Source organism: Phyllostomus hastatus, unplaced genomic scaffold (assembly GCF_019186645.2).
Source record: "Phyllostomus hastatus isolate PE091 unplaced genomic scaffold, TTU_PhHast_1.1 phas_contig_40, whole genome shotgun sequence".
In the NCBI taxonomy this organism is placed as follows: domain Eukaryota; kingdom Metazoa; phylum Chordata; class Mammalia; order Chiroptera; family Phyllostomidae; genus Phyllostomus; species Phyllostomus hastatus.
Window position 1 is genome coordinate 14,643,488 of NW_025333872.1, and position 19,528 is coordinate 14,663,015.

Here is a 19,528-nt window from a genome sequence, read left to right on the forward strand (position 1 = left end):
AGCTCACACAGCACTCAGTAAATTCTAACTGGTGAATACATACTTAAATAATCTAAGTCTGGCTTCACCAAATCTGAAAGAAATAATTTACACACATATGAGACAGGCAGAATTCATGGAAGCCTGGCTGAAAAGCCACATGCCTTAGACAACACCCTCATGGCTGCTCTGGCAAGCTGCTGAGCTACTCCCTGGCACCCCCAAGTCAGAAGGCACAAATTTAATACTATAAAAAATACTGGCTGAAATCTTATGAAACTAAAAAATTTACAAAATTAAATACATGTACATATTACTAAAAATACATTTAACTTTAATTTTTAAGAAAACACTGAGACCAGCAAAAACAGTTACACCATTTCAGAAAATATAAAAGCCACAATAAATACCAAGAAAAATATTATTTTTAAAAAACTTAGAATTAATTTATAAGTATATCTTGATTAAGATAGTCCAATACCCTGGCTGGCATAGCTCAGTGGATTGAGCACAGGCTGCAAACCAAAGTGTCGCAGGTTCAATTCCCAGTCAGGGTACATGCCTGGGTTGCAGGCCATGGCCCCCCACAACTGCACATTGATGTTTCTCTCTCTCTCTCTTTCTCCCTCCCTCCCCTCTCTAAAAATAAATAAATAAAATCTTAAAAAAAAAGATAGTCCAATACTATATAAAATCATCTATATTTAATTCAAATCCACAAACATTTATTATATGCCTAATATACACTGAGCACTGTGCTGGGAGCTGGGAAAACTGAGACAAATAATCTGTGTGCCTGCCCTCAAGTCTCTAGCTGATGGGGTAGGAGTGGAGGATATTTGCATTTATGAAAGGAGTTCTAAAATTTTCAAGCAGATTTGGCAGATGGTTCTTTAAGTTGCAATAGTCCCTAAATTTGTACATCTATCTGGAATACAATTCATTTTTAAAACATTTAATTTTCAGAAATACACCTAATGCATAAAGAAAGGTACCCAGGAGTGTTTGTAACTCGGTCTACAAGCATGAGATCTAACTTACTTGTTACACCCAACAGAATATCCCCAGCATGGGAAAAATAACTGCATATTTTCAATGTGGCTGTATGATTTTAACATTGCATTTCAGCAATTACTCCCAAACTTAGAACAATGGAGGTAGATATTCATTCACTGGTTCTCTTAAAGCCTTACATTCATACTTGCATCTTTCCTCTAGAATAGAGCAATCAAATCAATAATGAATGTAATTTTTCTTAATATGGTTAATCCACAAATTCTTCTTAAGGATAAACTCAGCCTCCACTTAATTCTTTTAAACAGGAAATTTCCAATCAAAGGAGAGCTGTGAGCATTTGGTCAAGTATTCTCTCACTTTCATTCTCTCTTCCCTCTGCTCTCATTCTCCTCATCATCTTTTCCTCCCCTCTCCCCCATTTAGTTTTTCTTTTGAGACTTGGAGAAACAGAGCTGCGAGGTTGCCACTACTGATGTCCATTTCATTTTGTTCACCACAACATTGGCAAGAGGTACAATACCAAGAAAACAGACAGCAGAGGCATTTTTGATCAAACAGTACCTTTTTCTGTTTCTTCCTCGTTGTGACTCAAGGGAGAAATTATCTTTCCTTTCCAAATGATCTTGTTCGTCTCTGTCAAGAATCAGTGGCCATGTTATCTGGTTAGAGCCCAGCCCGCAGCTAGTGCTCAGGTAACTCACTCAGGTTGGACTGTAACTCACCTAACTTGTTTGTCCTGGCCAAATGGGTGCCAAGTAAAAGTTCAGAGTGGACCCTAGGGCAAGTTTAATGATTAATATAAGCTATTTAGGAATTTTCCTCAGGGTCTTTTAAGAGTGTCTTACATTTTTCTCCACTTACTGCATGTGCCCCAGACAAGAATTTTAAGTAAAAGTCCAGCCAGTAAGACAAACAGGCATTCAATGATTGAAAGAATTTGCCTGTAAATCAGTGACCAAACACAGGACCCAGGAAAAAGCAGCAGTAGAGGGCTGATTCCCACTTATGAGAAGACTCTGGCTTTTCATCAAGAAGAACGACTCATAAGTGTCCTGTTACGGGCTGACATTCTCACCATAAGCATGTGAGTCTAAAGAAGCCGTAAAAGGAAGTGACTTGTTCAAAGTCTTGCTAAGAAAGGACCAACTAGCCCTCTTTGCTATTTTACTTTCCTCTCTCACTCCTGTTCTTGCTTTCTTCACCAAGAGAAAGCCCTTAACTTATACCCATCATATTCTACTAGAACCCAGACCATAGGTCTTAGTTATTAGTTTGACTTTCTCTTGATAACAAAACTGAGAAGAAAGGGGCCCTAGAAGTCAACACAACCTTCTTACTATACCATGGCTGACTTTCTGTCTCTATTCCACCACCCATTTCAATTTATGTACATCACGAGCTAGCTACTCAGTCACTTCAGTCCATGCCCAGAGGTTCCTGACCAGAAGAAATTCTCATCTCCTTTCTTTTGAGAGAGGAGTTTTCCCAGTAGAATTTGATAACCTTGAGTTTCCACCAGAAAGAACAATCAGTAGACGTGGGAAGCACTTCCAGCAAGACTGTATTTAAACTATAAAAATACAACACAATTCTGATGAGAGTAGTGGAACTACCCTGTAGAAAGCATGGAAGTTTACACTGAATCTGCAGTATACCACAGCTTGGCGACCAGTGACAAGCAGAATGATTTTCCTAGCTGCAGCCAGCAGTGTAGAGAGAGGTTGCGTGGCTAGGTTAAGCAGGCAGGATGCCAATCACCCTTCTACCCTGCCTACCTACTGAGACAATTTCCACTCTAGAACCCTCCGATGCAGGTCAACAAGCATCAGTGGAGCCACATTTGTGTGCTTTGCATGTGGGTATGGAGAGGAAGGGACAGACCAGGTGTGAGATTTCAGAATTATTGGCAATTTTTTTTATTCTGCAACAAAAATTATATTCATGAATCACTTAGGTGATTCAAAATTATTTTTTTGTAGGATATAACACAGTTTCTGTCCTCAAAGTGCTTGCTGTCTGGCAGGGGAGACAGGCTCATGATCAGATTAGTTACCTATATTGTAGTTGAGTCTACTGATGAAGACTTAACTCGTGTTTTATTTCTTGCTACTTTAGAAAGAGGGTTCCAAAAATTTACCTCATCTATCCTTGAGTAAATAGCCTATGGTGGATATCTATAATTATTTTTGTAACCTAGTTGTCAATACTTCATCCTAAAAATGCCCCAGTTTTCTTATGGGTAGATGTACCTCTCTACTCTTGACTAAAAGAATCTTAATGATACACAAGACTTTGGTTTCTGGGCTCTAGGAACTTCCTGTTGGGTAATCAAACTCTACTGTTAAAGCAATGAAGCAGAATGAGCCATTTCATGCTCTAAGACCTAAAAAGAGAAGTTGTAGAACTCAGCAGATATCAACTATACCACCTGAAAGTTTGGAGACCCTCAAGTACTGCCCTCTGTGAACCCCCTCTTCTACCTCAAGACACCTGAATGTATACATGTTTCTAAGTTTGCCATGCAAACACAACCTCCAGGCAAGACCCCTTCTCTCATATAGAAATTTTAAGCTCAGGTCTCTGACCAATAATAAAGATAAACACTCCTCAGAAGGCAGCCTAAACATGGTTCTTCTACCACCCCAAAATAGTTAGCCACACCCACCGCCAGACATTACACCATTCCACAGGAAGCTATTTCATGAGTGTTTATGAAATCTCAACATACACACAAAGAAATGTTGCTCAGGTTTCTAAAACAAACTTGGGGAGATCAAGACTGTTGGGGACCTCTCTGTGTGGTTTTGGAGACTGTACCCTGTGAGAGCAGGCCTTGAAAGAGGCCAGTAAGTCTCATTTGAAAACCAGAAAACACAGGTGGCAGGCAGGACCCGACACTGACACCAAGGATTCCCATGGGAAATCAGTCCTGATAAATACATTGTACCCTTTGGAGCTTGCTTTGCTTTGTATAGCCCTGTTGATATAAACCAGATGTTTAAGTTCAAGGCATAAGGAGTAAACTCCTTATCTCATGAAACATGTCTTAAAGACCATCTGGTGCCAGCATGACACAGACACAGACCCTGAGGCAGATCTCTGTGTTCCTTTAATTGTTGTCTATAGATAATACCTGTTTTTGTATGATTATAGCCTTTTGACATTGATTGGTGAACTATGCATGTATACGCCTACACATACCATTCCCAATAAAAGCCATTTCAGAGAAGGGCTCTGGGCATTCTCCACTAGAGGGAATCGCCACCCGCCTTCACACTGGAACAACAGATTGTGTCCAGGATGACTTATTCTCATTCACAGTAGCCGGGAGATCTCCTCAGGATGGGGCATCCCACACAGGATGGTCATTTTCCAACCTCTTTCTCTTAGATTCCAAAACCATTCTGAATTCCTGGGGACAAGCAGTTTTGGGAATTTGAGGATGGGGTGGTATGAGAATGAACCTCATATATCTCCAATTATGGGGAGAATAATTGAGCAAGGACCTAGCTGCTGTGCTCTGAAATTCATCACCACATTTGGACCAAGGCCACACTTCTACAGGCTGCTCCCACTCAAGAACTGAACATGGCAAAGGTAAGGTAGGTTTGTTCAGAGGAGACATAGGACTCCTGTGATAGAGGCTTTGGCTTGAAGACTCCCCGACCTGGAAGAACTTTCCTTAGAACTACATGGCAGGCTAGGATGCATCCATTCCTCTCTCTTTAACTCTCTAACAGCTCTCCCAGCCTTCCCAGCTTCATTCCCAGCTTCTCTCTTAGGCACTTCCCCTAATATTATCCTTGTACTTTTAATCCTGTCTTGGCATGTGCTTCTCAGAGGATTCAGACTAATGCAGGTATAGTGGAAGAGAACATCACTGGCAAGGACTACAGACTTTTTATTAGTGGCTCCATGCATAGCAGCTTCAGTGAAGATCCTTTAGACAGCTTTGCAGGTCATGGGTATTAAGCAAAAGAAACCAGAAGAGGAAGGACATCAACTAAGGAACTCTCTGAAATCAGTGTGCTTGACATCTGCTATTTGACCCTCCAAATCTACTCTGTACTCTTCTCCACTCCGCCCTGTGCCCTGGAAGGGTACCTGTATAGACTGTACCAGTGAGTTTCCTTGCCCATAGGCCTTCAGTTGGATTCACAAATGGTAAATACCACCAGGAGCCCAGAAGGAGGTGCAGAGGGACAAGATATGGCTAGGGTATTTTTCTCCTGATTTCATCCTTACTATTCTCAGCTTCTACCAAGGGATCCTTTTCACATAACACACTCTCTTGCTCTCTCTGCAAGTTCTGGTAACCCTTCCTCTCTTTGCCCCTTCAGGCCCAAGGGTAACAGCTCCTGTTGCTGCTAGCTTATATGTACTGCACCATCCTTATAGCTTTTCCTAAACCATCATTATACCTCTTAGAAACAGCCCCTTTATTAACTTTTCAGCCTGAATGTGTTATCTGTTTCTTACTGGGACCCTAATTGCCGTATAAACTCTAAGAGATAACTACATATCTCATATATAGGGCATATATAGAGTTTTAAGCCATCAAAATTTGGGAGCCACTATAAATGTGACCTCATGAGTATGCACAGGTTGGTAATGCTTGACAACATTTTGGTTATGCATGTTATTCACAAAATAGATGATGCATTTCATTTTTTAAAAAATTATCTCCTATTACAGTTTTCATTCACTATTACTTTGTGTGTGGGGGCACAGGTATACAGCATAGTGGTTAGAAAATCATATATTTTACAATGTGTTCCCCCTAATATTTCTAGTACCCAACTGGTACCATACATGGTCATTATTGTACAATCTTATTGATTATATTTCCTTCATTATACTTTATATCCCTGTGTAGATGCTGCATTTCTTAAGAAAAAGAATTGTCTTTATCTCTCATAGCCCCAAAACATTTTGCACAGTATCTTATATAGTATAGGCACAAAATAAAATGGATAGGAATATCTCATGAGCTCCTTTGAGAAAAACTGTTCTGGAATGGAAGAGGGCAACAAAAGCCAAAACTAAGCATTAAATTAGAATCCAGAAATTATCAATTCTTTTTCCCCTTTTTTAATACATTTATTTAAATGTGTTTATTAATGAGAGAGAGAAACATTGATGTTAGAAACATCGATCAGTTTCCTCCCATATGCTACCCAACCTGGGACTGAATCTGCAACCTAAGTATGTATCCTGACCAGGAGTCAAACCCACAACGTTTTGGTGTATAGGGCAATGCTTCAACTAACACAGCCACGCCAGCAAGGGTACATTTTCCCCTTAAAAATAAAACAAGTTCTAGATGTTGAGGAGTCCATAGCTGATAGAAGGCAGGCCTGGATTCCATCTAAGTAAGAACTTCACTGGGCAAGGGGTGCTCTGGAGCAAGCTTTGCTCTCCTTCTCCAGGTGCCTCCCTGTGTGACCAGCCACAAAGCTATGGCCCACCTCTGCCCCTTGTGTTCTGCATTGCCAGAATCCTCTCCAGGCAACTCCCCTTTCACCTGTGTAGGACTGACCCAACTTGTCCTGCCTTTTCCTCAAGTCTTCCTAATCTCCCTTTTTCATGGAAAAGCAAAAGTAAAGCAATTACATACTGTCTGGTTTAGTATGATATTCCTGATTAAATTGACAACTTAAGGATAATGAGTACATGCACTCAAATTTGGAGGTTAAATGACTCTGTTCCACCGAAAGTTCTAAGCTGTGGGTGAAATATGTACTTTATAGTTTCTATAGACAAGTAGTTTGTCATTATTGCCTCTGTGTGACTCAGTTTTGCTCATTAACTTATTTTGGTAACAGTGACACTTCCCATCCAGAAGTGGACCTATAATGACCCCCATCATTTTAATGAGAGTCCTGAAAACCACTAAAGCCCCTGGGTGGTGCAGGTGCAAATAACTTACAAACCCAACACCCCTGGGAGCAACACAACTATAGGTAGTTCCCCACTTGGATGAGCAGAGCTGGCTGGCTACTCTCACATCATATAATCTGGGGGCACATGGTGCTTTCTGCCTCCATCATCCTGAACACATCATTGAATGGTAACACGCAGCAAGTTGGGTCCACACCAACACACAGAGTAATGAGAAAACAGTGAAATCGAGCTCATATTTAACTATAAGGTGACCAACTGTCCCTCTCTGACTAGTTTTCCCAGCACATGGGACTTCCAGTGCTAAAACAGGACAAGTCCCAAGCAAACCAGTATGGTTGATCACCCCACGTGTAAGAAAATGGACAGATGTGTAATGCATGTTAGATATAACTAATTCCAGGAAAATTGAACATTTCCCACAACACATAAGCACTCAAAGGCAGTAGACTTCAGTTGCTCATAAAATTCACTTACATGGAGTAACTTGATTTCCATTATATCAGATAAAATAGATGCTGCAATATCCAATTTCTTCCAGACTGCAGAAACATTCTTTTCTTTGAATTTAGGGCATCTGTGAGAGACATGGGCAAAACCGCATAAGTCAGTTTCTGAATTACAATGTAACTCCTTCTCCCAGGCTTCAGCAGAATTTAAAATAAATCATACTAACAGGGAGCAACAATACAAAAGCAATTAATTTTTTTCTACAGTGATACCATGTTACTACCTGAGTTCAGGAGTCCAGCTGAGGTTTCAGAAGCGTGTCTTATATTTAGTTTTGAAATTACAGGTGACGCTGAAGTCCCTCACTTCTGCAGCCTAGTAGGTTGCTTGCTTTAGCACTTTAACACTGGAATGTTATGGTACTATCAAGTTCTATATCTTAGAGGAAATTGTTTTAAAAATGAGAGAAATGTTTGCCCTTTCTCTGGCAAATGTTGTACAGCAAGTAAAATAGCACAGAGTCCAATACCTGATATAGGGAACATATAGGCCAAGAAAATGAGGGGACTCTGAAAGTCTAGAAATAAGATTGCTCTCAGAGTAAAACAAGGAAACCAACAAGTAATGGGTCAAATTACTCAGTAAGACTTAAAACTGTAAATACATATAAAGAAAACTATTCAGATGCATGGTGAGCCAGTTTTCTAAAAATGGCCACAAAATTTTCTGACAATTATCTCATTGAAAGGAGGGTTCGTGTCTCCCTACTTCTGGAGTTGGGTGGGCTTGTGACTCAAAACCCATAGGCGTTAGTGACGATTCTGCCCGATGTCTGAGGCTGAGCTAGGAAACACAAAGCAGTTTCGTCGTGTATGTTGGAACATATGCTTGGTGCTGTGACCCACCCCTTGAGAGGTCCAGTTTCCTAGGGCCACCCTGCTGTGAGGGAGCCTGCTGTGAGCACCCAGGGTGGTCGTCCTGGAGTTTCTCTTCCCGCCCAGTCATTAGAGCCTGTAGGGAGCGGGTGTTCGCAACACACCAGACCCCCAACCTTTGCTTCTTCCCACTGAGACCTCGAACATCATATTTTAAAGACAAGCCTTCCCTACTATGCCCTTTCCAACGTCTTGAGCCACAGAATCTGTGAGTGTAATAAACTAGTTAGGATCTGATGCCTCTAATGTTTAGGTGGTTTGTTAATGCAGCAATAGATGACTCAGTCTGAAAGCTTAGAAATAGGAGAACCCAGGGACAGACGTGTGTGTGATTTTCTTAGCTTTGAACAAAGAACCACCCTGCTCTCCTGTCACCAAATTGATTCCTACTCACCCTGAGATCTCTAAGTGACTATCCTATCGTGAGCTTTCCTCTTAGACCAGATGAGTTTCTCCCATTATATAGGCTCGTTAAATCTTTATTGTTCCACTGTAGCACTTAACCCAATTGTACTTAAATAATTACTACTGATGTAGTATTGAACTCTGTGATTATCATTACTGACAGGTGAAATGGATATTTCTGATCATTGCCTTCAGTCAGAATCAACACACCTCTCTCTTTTTAATAACACCTCAGGCAAATCTCATACCTTGCAGCTTATTTTTATTTGCAAAAACATATCCGGTCCTGATAAAATGTGAATAACATATTATATCAATGTCAATTTCCCAGTTTTATAAGGCACTGTGGCTATGTAAGTTGTGACCTTCAAGGAAGCTGGATGAAGAGTACTCTATCATTTTTAATATTTCTTGCAATTTAAACTATTTTAAAATAAAAGCATATTTTTAAAAATATATAGTCTATTCTAATGTGTTCCAGCTTAAAATTTCCATCTCCCACCTGCCCCACCTGCCCCACCTGTTCAGGCTTTGCACAAGGCCATGGGGCCTCATGGAGCGGAGAGTGGCCTTTGCTTTCATTCTCCCCGCCTCCTCTGGGAACCTTCCTGAGACTTCTCAAGTGTCAGGGTGAGGACGGGATTTGCACATCTTTCTCCTCTGGCTAGACTTCCTCTTAGAATCCTCATTGACTCTGGCTACTTCCACTGGCCTTTGCTCCCCTTTGCAAGACTTGAACAAGGAACATGTGAGTTCTTGAGTCCTAGACGGGATGTCCCACTGCACAGTCCCCGGACCTGTGTGTCTGTCCCCAGCCTTCCGTTCCAGCCCACCACAACCCTCTGTTCCTGGCATTCCTTTCCAAGGCTTCTTCCTTCTGGGCCTCCCACCCCACACAGAGGAGAGAGAAAGACCCAGTGATAGCTCAGGCCACCAGTGCAAAGAATCTGCCCCTCTCCCCTTGGTCAGCGGCTTATATGAGGGGGTCAGAGAGTTGGGTTAGCAAGGCCTGTTCAGCCACACTTAATTAAGCCTGAGGACCTGCATGACCCTGTTTGGGGAAGGGATCCTTTCAAAATGTTGACTATTGGACTTTTTTATTTTTGTCATTACTACTTAGTCACAGTAGCCAAATGCTGGGCAATCAGAACAATCTCATTCAATGCTCTGTTACATATCTCCTTATTTGTTTAAAGTTTACCTCCCCATTATACTGCAGCCTCCATCAGAACAGGGACAGTGTCCATTGTGTTCACAGGGACCAGCACACAGTAGGGACTTACTACATGTTGAATGATTGAGTTCATGAGTGTGACCAGTGTGCATGCATGTCAGGTATTTAACACTAACAGTTAGCCATTACTAGCCTTTACTGAGCTCTCTGTTAACTTTTTCCTGACCCTGAACTACTTCACTTCCTGGACTACTTCATTTGGTCCTCAGAACCACTCTGCCAGGTAGGCTCTACCATTATCCCCATTCTGCACATGGGGAAAATGGGACACAGAGAAGTCCTGAAGGGTGTTCAAGGTCACCCAGCAAATGAGGAGTTCAGCTGGGCTTCTGTTCAGTTTCATTCATCAGGTATGTAAGCTGGGTGCCCTTAAGCATTTGAACCCTGTAGCCAGTGCCCTGTTCTGATTCCATGTCACCCAGAAAACACACAGTGTAGCCCTCAGTGCAGGTGTAGAGGGGGAGCTACACCAGCCAGGATTCCCCAGATCGCACACAAATCAATGAGCATTGGAGAATAACATAGCAGTCTCTTAGAATTTGAAGAAGGGCTCACCTGAGAAGCAGAACTTCCTTGGTATGCTTGCCAATCAGGTTTCTGGGCTGTCCTGCAACCTGGAGTTGGGGGATTTGCCTGGGAGAGTACTGCTGCCCATGAGGGCTGTTCTGAAAGCCAGCCAGTCTTCCTTCTGAGTGCCACCCGGCGTCACCATATGCTGAGTACGCTGTTTTATTTTGGTACAACATATCTGGTTCCATACAGGTATTCAACAAAAGAAACAATGAATGAACAGAAGGATGATGATGATGGATGGATAAATTGATAAAGTTCTAAACTATGAACAAGATTACAGCAACACATTTAGTATGTTGACTAGGTATGAGTCACTGAGTAGCCATGCTGGAAACATGCACATCGTAAATAATACCTCATTCCAGATTTTTAAAACTTTTTCAAGGTTTTCCTTTTCTATACACATTAATTCATGTAATCCTTATTACAGTCTTATGGGTTATTGTACCCATTTACTGTGACACCCAGAAATATTAATCAACTCTTCTAAAGTCACAGCTAATTAGTGTGGAGTTAGGAGTAGATATTAAGTCCCTGGATCACACACCCAAATGCGTTTCATCAGCTGTTACTGGTACAAACCTCCTGCTGTGTGGACTAAATAGGCACCAAGGCCGCAAGTGATCTCTAGGGCTGACACAGAGAAACAAGGTGCACTAAGGAGCGGACCTCTCCCTCAGCTCCCAGGAGTATCCCCAGGGCAGGGGGACTCAGCAACAGTCCTGATGAACTGACCCTGCAACTTAAATTCAAATTTGATCCAATTACGCAAGGAAGCAAGTGTTGGCCGTGTATCTATGATGCTCTACTGGTATGCTGGCTGCTGCGAGGGCTACAATGTAACTTTCTGCTCCAAAAGCTTTCAATCTAGTTGAACATATAGAACGTTTATAATGCAACACAGGCAGGATATAGGAAGCATCACAGAAGAGGAACAAATGATAAATGCAGAAAAAGAAATAATTACTTTATTATGACATCATCAAGGAGGCCTTTGGAGGAGCTGACAGACATCTCAGTGGGCCACTGAAGGATGGGTGAGGTTTCTACTGATGGAGAGGGAAAGACTATCTTTTTAAAAAAGGAATGTTAATACAAAAGTACAACTGAAAGCTACCTACTAGGAAACAGAGCAAAATAAAGCTGCAGAATGAAGATAGGGTCAGCTGGCCCGAGGTGATAACATGAGGTTTAAGAGTGTGGACATTAAAGCTTTTTGGTGTGGTCTTAGGGTCCAAACCATAGCCCCACCCTTTATCAGGGATTTCTGTGGCCAAATCCAGTAGCTAAACTGCCTGAGCCGTACAGCTACATGTGCTGCAAAAAGGAAAAGGAAGGTGTTTGTTTATGGAAAAAAATTAGCATGTTATGTTTCTAAATAGTAAGCTGATATATATGGAGAAAGAGTTTATTTAAATAAAATAGGTACAATTTAACCCACTTCAGCTCTGCACCTGAGACTAAGGCTACAGATCCCCTCAGCTAAAGCTTTCCAGATTCTGCCCTCCTTAGCCTGCACAAACCTGTTCTCTTTGTCCCTCTGTCTTTGGTTGCAGACTTAACCGAGACCTGGCTTTCCCTCCCTGGCCACTCCACAGGAGCCCTGCATTTGGATGGTTCGTTTGGCACCGGAACCCACACTTTAGGTGCCTCTTCCACTTCCTTCTCAGAGTCACGTGCTGCATCCCTCAGCCAGGCCAACCCACTCCCGACCAAAGCCCCAGGAAAACAGTTCCGCTTGGCTCTGTCTTTCGTTTTTGCCTCAACACCAGTAGCATCACCTTGAGAGGTAAATGATTTCTCCATATCTTTCCAATTTAGATATTGAAACATCAGTTAGGATCTTCAAAATAATTTGAACAAAATGAGTTCATTGAGAGGCAGAAACAGAATCTGGGTAGATTCAAAATAGGCAAGATTTGATCACTATGGAATAATCTTCAAATTTGTACTATTTAAAAAGCAAACAAGCAAAAAAACCTTAATCAGATAAGACACTCACTAGATCGTTTTAAGTTAAAATAACTGGGACTTGAGAGAAAGTAGAGTTTGTGCCACAGTAGCATGTTTCAAACCTAAAATTAAAAGTAGAGATGTCTCAGTATCCTGCTTTTCATACTATCCCTCAGAAGCTAGTATTTTTTTAAAAGAATCAAGAATCAGGGAAATATGGATTCAAATCTATGGCTTGTGAGTCTTACAGTCTTGAACACATTTTGGTATATGCACTGAGGTCTCACTCTCTTCAGCACCCAGGTAGGTCATACCTGGGGCAGCTGAATACTAAGGCTCATCACCTCCACCTTGAGCAACTCTACCAGTTTATCTAAGGGCAAAGTTCAAATGTTATTTTCTGTGCATGCCTCAAAATGACAACTTAGGGAAAGTACTGCTTAACTTTTCTATAGCCCAAGTTCCCCATATGTGAATTGGAAATTCTTAGACTCCATCTCCAGGGCATGGTCATGAGGGGGAGCTGAGATTACCTAATGCAGCAGAGTCAAGAATAACCCCAGTAAGTGTAGTTACCATTAGTATCACCGCCCAGGGCATGGCCAGGAGGCTTTCCTGCTCAGGAGAGTCTGAACTGATATGGACTCCCAGGCTCTTATTCAAATGCTCGTTTCTTTCTCCTTCCTTCTTGCTAAAGGGAAACAAGAAAGAGTCTGTCAGGTGTGACACAGCTTTGATTATTTTCTCTGGGGCCTTCAGGTAATTTTTACACAAAGTTGGAGGTGGGAGGACAGGGGACAGGTGAGGGAAGAAGAATGAAACCAAGATGTGTCCCTGACATTGCCTTGTACTTCCTGTGTTCTTGTAAGTGACCTTCATCTCAAATTTTGATGGCACTGGGCATGCCTTATTTATAGACAACAACTGCTACAGGACTTCAAAGGGGCACATGGCCAAGCCAGAGACATGGAGGAAACACTTTGAAGGGCTATGTTCTCAAATGCAGAATGGAAAGGACGGCACACAACAGCTTCTGGGATCTAGCTCTCAGCCATGCCAAGAATGCACAATTGTCCGCAGTGCAGTAGTTGGCCAAGGCCCTCTATGCCAGTCCCAGAAGTGCGGCTTTCAACCAAGATAAGCGATACAAGTGGGCTTTATTTGACTGTCTGCCACTATCTGACAGACTCTCATATTAATCCATGGCCTTTAAATACCATGACACCCAGAAAATAAACACGTAGTTCTCACCTTAAATTAGAGAGAGAGAGAAGGAACGGAAGGAAGAAAGAGTGGTAGACTGAATAATGGCCCTCCCAAAGAGCCCTAGTCCCCAGAACACATGCATATGTTACCTGATGTGGTAAAAGAGATGGTTGCAGATGTGATTAAATTAAACATTTTGAGATAGGGAGATTTTCTGGATTATCCAGGTGGTCCCAATGTAATCACAAAGGTCTTAATAAGAGAGAGGCAGAGGGTAGTAAGTTGTAGAAGATGTGATGATGTTAGCCAAAGTCTGATATGACATGAGAAAGGGGCCACAAGCCAAGGAATGCAAGTGGCCTTGAGAAGCTGAAAAGGCAAGAAAAGAGATTTTTCATTCCGAGCCTCCACTAGGAACCAGCGCCGTTAACACCTTCACATTAGCCTGTGAAACGATTTTGGACTTCTGATCCGCAGAACTATGAGGTAAGAAATCCATGTTGTTTAAACCACTCAGTTTGTGATTCCATGTTACAGCAGCCACAGGAAACTAACACAGCCCGGAAACATTGTCACTTGGTGCCATTGAAGTGCATTTGTTCCTCTTGAAAGACATTGGTGCATTAACCATAAAACATAGTCAGTTACTTAGCGCCTGAGCTACCCCTTTAATACTTCACTGTCTCTCTCCTGCCTCCTTCCAAGGGACCAGAAACACTCTAGGAGAAGGTTCTTAATTAAGGTTCAAATAAAGTGGACAAAAAAAAAGGGCTGAAGAAAAGTCTTAGGAGCAGGGTTGGTATAAGCTGTTACGTATGTGTGTAAAAAAAATAGATAAAGTATACACATGTTGAAATTATAATAGTTAACCATTGAGCAGTAACATTATGTGTTATTTTTACATTTTTTAATTTTGCTTACCTTTGTTTTCTCATTTTAAAACAAACATATTATTGTGTCATAAATGTTTTTGATATCACATATGATAACAATGTTATCTTTTCTGTAACTTTAAACGATTTTATTTTGTAGAAACTGCCAAGGTCATCTCCCAGGTTGAGGATAGTTGCACAGAAAATGCAGGCTCTGACTGGACACACTGGAGGCAACTTGAGCCCTTGAAGACACGCACAACTGAACTGCTGTAAGAAAACACTATCAGTAGAAGATAGCCACCCAGAACGTGCAATCTCAGGTACCCCAGTGCCCAGCCTGGCCCAGAATAGGTCCCTGCCAACCAACTTCACCAAGCAACAACAGAGCAACTTCTTTCATTTGAACAGGTTTTAAATAGTATGTTATGTGCAACTCAATAATTTAGAAAGACGCCCCATGAAAAAACAAGTTCTGTAGCCAAATAACATTTGAAAATGCCTAGAGCTATTCCTTTCCTTAAAGACTGACAAAGCATACTGGTTTATTACAGCCTCTGAGAAGCCCTGCAGAAAGGAATCCTATTTACATCTATTGAAGTTTTCCCCCAACACTTCACCACATATCCATCATTTTGATTGGAGCTAGTGTTTCTGAACATTCTTTGGGAAATTCTGTTGTAACACTGTGATTTGTAATAAGAAATATAAGATAGCCTTTGTCCCATTTCTGGCATAGAGCTCCAAAACCCCTTGGAATTTCCTAAATAAGAGCAATAAAGGTGAACTTTGATATTCATAATAAACCTCTTTCAACTACACTTGAGTTTCTGTGAATGAGTTAACTTTTGGAAAGCACCTGAGGGTGGGTGCTGTTACCTAGGAAAACCAACCGCGTGATTCGAGGGTTGAAACTCTCAGCCCCACCCTCCCAACCTTCAGGGAGGGAAGAGGGGCTGAAAGCTGAGTTCAAGCACAATGGTCAACGATTTAACCAGTTATGCCTGTGTAACGAAGTCTCCATAAAAACCCCAAAGGAAGGGGTTCAGAAAGCTCTTGGGGTGGTGAGATTTGGGGGAGACTGAGATGCAGGGCATGAAAGCTCTGCACCCTTCCTCCTTGCCTTGCCCTATGCACCTCCTCCACCTGGCTGTTCCCGGGCTATGTCCTTTCACAACAAACTGGTAATCTAATAAGTAAAGTGTTTCTCTGAGTTCTGTGAGCCACTCTCACAAATATATTGAACCCAAGGAGGGGGTCGTAAGATCCTCTGATTTATAGCCAGTTAGAAGTACTAGTAATGGCCTGGACTTGCGATTAGCACTGCAGTTCGGGCAGTCTTGTGGGAATGAGCCCTTCATTCTGTGGGATCTGACACTATTTCCAGGTAGATAGTGTCAGGATTGTGTTACATTGTAGGTGTGGCAGACCTGCTTGATATGTGAAAAACCCACACATCTAGTGTCAAAAGTGAAGTCATGTGGTAGTATTGAGAGTAAAGAAAGTGCCCAGGAGTTTTTGTAGAAACAAAAAACTTTTTTTTTGTAAAAACCCAAAAACTTTTGGGGTTTTGTTTTTTGGTTTTTGTCATATCTGGATTTGAGAGTTGAATGCAAAATGTCTCAGGGTGTTACCTGAGAGAAACAACATACTCCATAAACACCAGGTGGGATTTCAGAAATTGATATTTGAAATACTTTGGTAAATTTCAGTCATCTCCAGAGGAATTAGCTCCCCGGGCCAGGAAGTTTACCCTTTGACTGCTGGTGTTATCCTTCATTCACCAAAGAACTGTGAGATGGGCTAGAAGCAGACAGATTTGACCTTACAACCTCCAGCATGGAGGACCAATGAAAGAGCATAGGGACATTCTGAGAAGTAAGCAAGGGCACCACGTATTTTTAATTGGATTGGAAACTAAGTTGAAAGGAAATAAAAAGTTAAAACAGAAAGGAAAAGAGTCAATGAAACAAATACTTTTTAAGCGAGTTGTAATTTTGATAATTCACTTCCATAAAAAGTCGAAGTGAACGCTGACCGCCCTCTACCCCCAACCCCTCCAAAAGGCCCCCTTTCACCTTCTCCCTCTTCCCCCAGTGCCTCTGACTCATCACCTCTCCGTGAAGCCCTCTTACCTCTACAGCATACTTGACAGCCATCCACACGGATTCTCAAGGGCAACAGGAGATTCCTGAAACGTGATCCCCGCTTGCTGTCCCGGGGACAGTTGTTCACAGTGGAAAATCTCCCGGTGGTATTCAGCCTGACTGGCAGCCTCTGCAGAGGAAGGGAAAAATCTGCAGGGGATTTGGTGGCATGTGGCCTTCTCGTGCCACCTGCTCCCGCCTCTCCCAAAGGGAGGCAGCTGCGCGTCCTCAGAGCACAATGTCTCCTGCCCGAGAGTTAAAAGATCTGACTGTACTTTCAGGTGCTGTGCAGTCAAGCGCTGCCTGAAGAAGCCACACAGAAGACCCCAGCACAAATGAGATATTCATTCATGACAAACAGCTGCTACAAGGAAACCTGAGTGGAACAAGAGTGAATCATGCTAAGCGGCTGAACCCAACCAAAGTTGAATTTAAAACAAAATTTGACAAAATAACAAGTTGAACCAGCTTAAAAAGGAAAAAAAGGTGGAGAGATGGAAAAAACCCTGTATCTCTTCACTGATACCCTTCTACACTGAACTCTATATTAAATATATAATTTTAAATATATATATTAAATAAAGAGGAAAAAACAAGCCAAAAATAAATGCTTTCCTACAACTATTAAGTCAGAATAAAAAAAATGAAGATATAAAGTTATCAAAATATTTATGGAACTATGGCAAGATCTTTGTCCCATTGAAGGCACTCTATTAGTCCTGGATGCCTCATTTCCTGAGCCACCTTTCCCCCAATCCCATGTAACGCTGAACAACCGCAGTCTGAGCACAGGTCCAAAGGCTTCAGGAAAAAATTGCTCCCCTTTGCAAGTGGGTTAAGTGATGGTCACCATCTCCACACCCTCTTCATAGCCAGAAGGTTGTTGGAGAAGACTCGGGGGTGAGGTGTAAAAGAGAAACCCGAAAACAAACTGAGCCAAAAGACGGAGTTGCAATAATGTCCACAACAACCCTGCTAGAAGGCTGCATGTTGGTCTCAACAGAATGTTTAAGATTCCAGGTGGAGATTGTGAGTACTCTGACACCCAATATGAGAATGATTTAGCAAATGACTCTTCCTATAGAGTAACATCCATGCTAGAGTCATAAAAATGTTGGATGAATTTGGTGTTGCAGGTGCAATCTGATACCTTTTCTTCATCCACTTCCATGGCTTCATGTACTATCTATGTGCTGATGACTCTAATCTTCTGAGCTCCTGACCTGAATATCCAACTGCCAACACAGTATTTCCACCAGCCGTCTCTCAGACACTCAAAACTCAGCAAGTTCAAAGACTTTGAGCCCTTGATCTTCTGCATGAAATCTCTTCCTCATCCAGTGTTTTCTGTCCCTAGAAATAGAACAAGTATTCACATGGGTATGCACACTAGAAACCTTAGATTTGTTCTTGACACAGCTTAGCTTCCCATTTATAATCAATCCCCAAATCTTACACATTCAGCCTCTTAACTGTCTCAAATCTGCCCCTTTTCGCCATCCCCACTGCCACAACCCTAATCTAGGCTACCACTCTCTCTCAAACTACCAAAAGATCCTCCTGTGGCTATTGCTACTCAGTATTCACACTTATTCTCCCAGTCCATTTGTCCTAAGTCTCCAAAGAAATCTTGTTTCAGTGGAAAACTGACTAATGCTTTTTTCCCTAAAATCATTCAATGGCTTCCTAACAGTCTTCAGAATATGTAATGGGACCTACCAGGCTCTCCATAATTTTTCATTTATTTAATAAATGTTTACTGATAACTACTGTGTACCAGGTGCTATTCAAGCATGAAAATATAATAGTGAATAAAACAAATAAAAAAACTCTACCTTCATAGAACTTACAGTCTAGTAGGAGAGAGGGAAAATAAACAATAAAATTAAGTAAAATAACGAGTTAGATTGTGCTAAATGCCAATGAAAGATAGGGGAGGGAGAAAGAAAGTATCAGGGTGGGGACTAAAATTTGTGATAAGGAAGTGAGGAAAGTCCTCAGATGAAAACATGAAAGCATGTAGAACAAGCCCACAGATAGCTCAGATGAGAGTCCCAGGCAGAGGGATAGTAAGTGCTAAGTCCTGAGAGAGGCATCTGCTTGGCGGATTCAACATTTACTGAGCAGGCCAGTGTGACTAGAATGTAGTAAGGAACAAGATGAGCTCAGAGAGGTGGCGGTTTGGGGCAGGGAGGTGTAGCAGATTGTATAGGATCTTGCAGGTCATCAAAATTACAAGACCTTGACTCAGCCTAAACAGGAAGAAGTCAAGTGTCATTAGCAGAGGAGCGACTTATGGGCACCCACTACGTGCCAATGTAGGCACTGGGGACTGAACATGAAATGAGGCAGTTAAAACCTGTGTTCCCATGGATCTTCTGTTCTAGTAGAGGAAGACAGGCAATACACAAGTAAATAACAAGTGAGAAAGATGACTTCAGATAGTGAGAAATGAATGAATTATAAAGAAGATGATGCAATCTGGATGACAGGGGTTGCCTTGTACCTTTAGATGTTCAAGGAAAGCTATTCTGAGGAAATGATGTGTCAACTGAAACCAGAAAGTTCTGAAGGAGATAGCTGTGTGCCTGTCTGAGTGCAGACAGTTCCACAAACAGGAACAGAAGGTTTAAAGAGTCTAACGTGGGCACAAGCAGGAGGATCCAATGAATGGAAGGGAGGTCACTGTGGCTGGAGAGTAGTGTATTGGTGGAAGTCACAGGGTTGACATGAGAGAAGCTAACAGGGTTCACGTAATTCACAGAGGTCACAGTGAGGCTTTTAGGTTTTATTTTAAACAAAAAGGAACTTTACTAGAGGGTATTAAACCACACAATAAAATAGCATGATTTGCAT

General features: G+C 41.8%; 1 protein-coding gene across 7 annotated transcripts in view; it reads right to left on the reverse strand.

Moving 5' to 3' along the window:
- Positions 1-1,723, reverse strand: part of PKHD1 (PKHD1 ciliary IPT domain containing fibrocystin/polyductin) — a 450,367-nt gene extending 448,644 nt beyond the window's left edge. For all 7 annotated transcript variants that reach the window (XM_045843325.1, XM_045843324.1, XM_045843319.1 and 4 more), the window contains exon 1: positions 1,558-1,723. The gene's annotated coding sequence lies outside the window, so the exon portion shown is untranslated. The remainder of the gene's footprint in view (positions 1-1,557) is intronic.
- Positions 1,724-19,528: the final 17,805 nt, after the last annotated feature.